Genomic DNA, 2,325 nt, shown 5'->3' with positions numbered 1-2,325 from the left:
TTTTTTTAAACATCTTTTGTGAGCAGCATTTGATCTTCCAGCCAGAGGGCTTGTAATCATTTGGAATGAAGCAATAAACTGAGCAGAGCTTCTATAGAAATTGTAATCAAATCGACTATTTTAAATGCATGCTTTTTGTTTTCATTTAGAATTTGGAGTCAGACAAAATTAGATCAAAGGTATAATAATTGAATTAACTTGAAAAGTAAAGTATTGATCTGGTGGTAGAATTGTGTTTTATTTGTGTCCATTGTTTTCTATGGAGCCCCCCTAGGGTCAGAGGAGGGATTTTTTTTTTTTTTTTTTTAACAAACGGCACAGATTCATAACAATCCGTGCTCATGGATTAATAAATGTGAGCAAAGTAGGAAAGATATTCACATATTCAAACTTCTGGTATTATTTGCTCTATAGCGAAATTACATTAAATCACAAATGACGCATCTTTCCTAACGTAGTAAGATTAACAATGAGCTACAAATAAATTCTCATCAAAACGAGCCGTCCTCCAACCTGGAGAAATAAGATTGGTCTCCAGCAGTAGCCAGCGGTGCTCAGACGTCTATAAACTACAACACAACACAAACAATATCTAGTAATGTAATGATCAAATAAGGTCTTCAAACTTATGTTTAAACAGTAACTGCTGTAGTACAACTAGGAGGAGACTACAACTAGAAGTTAATAAATAAGGTAATTATATTTAGAATATTTTTACTATTTTGCTTGTTTATAAAACCTTTTTTTTTCAGCTGACCCCAGGGGGACTCCGTAGTTTTCTCAATGTTTGATAGGAATTTAAAGTCCTTGAAATCTACCAAATAAGGTAGTGTTTTCTATGGCTCTTTACAGTATGTTTCCATTACCGCTAAGTTAAAAAATTGGCCGGAGTTCTCTTTTAACTCGGGGGAGCTGTATGTGACAACGCAAATGTCCGAATGAGTTTGAAGGAATATAAGTGGCGTTTACCTTGCCAGTTTCCTCGTACAAAATCACTCTGCGCCGAATGTGTGAAAATTCACAGCAAGCTAAAGAGCATGTTGATGACGTTTCATGCCGCTTGCGCATAACAAACCAAAACCAAAACGTCTGACTGGAGAGCTGACGAGGTTTGTGAACTTCTGTCGGGCACAACGTCAAAATCATATCGCAAGATACTGTGTTGTTTATGACCAAGCTACGATCGGCTCAGCGATCTGCATGATTTCCTGTCTGCTACACTCCCAGCACCACTCCTCGTCCAGTCATTTAATCGGTTAGTCATTTAATATCTGTTACATTTCTTTTAACTCTAACCTTGTCCTGACCCTCATAAGGTGACTTCTCAAAACAATAAAAAAAAAGGGTTTCATGTGACAAAATTTCATGCCTCATCTCACCTTGTTGTTTCGGTTTTCATTCCACTATCAACCTTCCAGTGACACAGTTGAATGACGGCCCTGTGTCACAATTGATTTAGCAGCTCATTTGGGAGAATGACAGCTAAATCAAGATAAACTAGTATCAGCCCATCGAGGCATCTCACTTCAACCAAACCCACTCGTTCAGTGGGCCAGCGACAACACGGTCGTTCACAGTGAGTGCTTCACTTTGAAGCCATTAAAGTCTGTTTCCCCCCCCCCCTCTCAAAGTATATGTACTTTCGTTTCATGCAAAAACTTGACCTGTTTAAACGTGAGTTATAGACTACAGTAAATGGTTCATTGACAAAGGTGTATAATTAGCGGCACATTCAAGTCATTCTGTGACAAAAGAGCAATTATTGTTAGATTGACTTATAGGTTGCAGTATAAGCGCAACAAGAATATATTATATTTTTTATTTGACAGAAAGCTGGACTGTATCGGTATTGCTTCAAAAAGGCAAGCTGCTGCATAAATTGAAAGATAGGACAGGGCCTTGTTGCTTTGTAACTTTGAAATGAAAGCCATTTTGGCCAGAGTACTGTAAGTCATTGTGGGAGAGCCGATAATAATAATCCTGCTCAGTTCAGGAAGGTGAAATTTTTCCATTTTCTGTATTTTCCTATGCCATGTTTTTTTTTTAATTTTTAACCCCCTCTGCCCTCTCCGCGCTATTCCATTATCAAATTCCTGACTGTCTGATTGTGCAGCTATTAAGCCAACACTTTGTTTCTTCCTTCTTTTGATGTTTAAAGCGCCCATAATCTGCTCATTTTCAGGTTCATAATTGTATTTTGAGGTTGTACCAGAATAGGTTTTTATGGTTTCATTTTCAAAAAACATATTTGTATCATACTGCACATTGCTGAAGCTCCTCTTTACAGCCTGTGTGTTGAGCTCTCTGTTTTAGCCACAGAGTGAG

General features: G+C 37.7%; 1 protein-coding gene and 1 long non-coding RNA gene across 2 annotated transcripts in view; both read left to right on the top strand.

Moving 5' to 3' along the window:
* Positions 1-2,325, top strand: part of grm4 (glutamate receptor, metabotropic 4) — a 206,522-nt gene that overhangs the window by 47,133 nt on the left and 157,064 nt on the right. The window lies entirely within an intron of this gene.
* Positions 1-2,325, top strand: part of LOC116687587 (uncharacterized) — a 16,972-nt gene that overhangs the window by 4,291 nt on the left and 10,356 nt on the right. The window lies entirely within an intron of this gene.

The sequence above is a fragment of the Etheostoma spectabile genome, chromosome 4 (assembly GCF_008692095.1).
Source record: "Etheostoma spectabile isolate EspeVRDwgs_2016 chromosome 4, UIUC_Espe_1.0, whole genome shotgun sequence".
NCBI lineage: Eukaryota > Metazoa > Chordata > Actinopteri > Perciformes > Percidae > Etheostoma > Etheostoma spectabile.
Note: the sequence above shows the minus strand (reverse complement) of the source record. Positions and strands in the feature narration are given on the sequence as shown.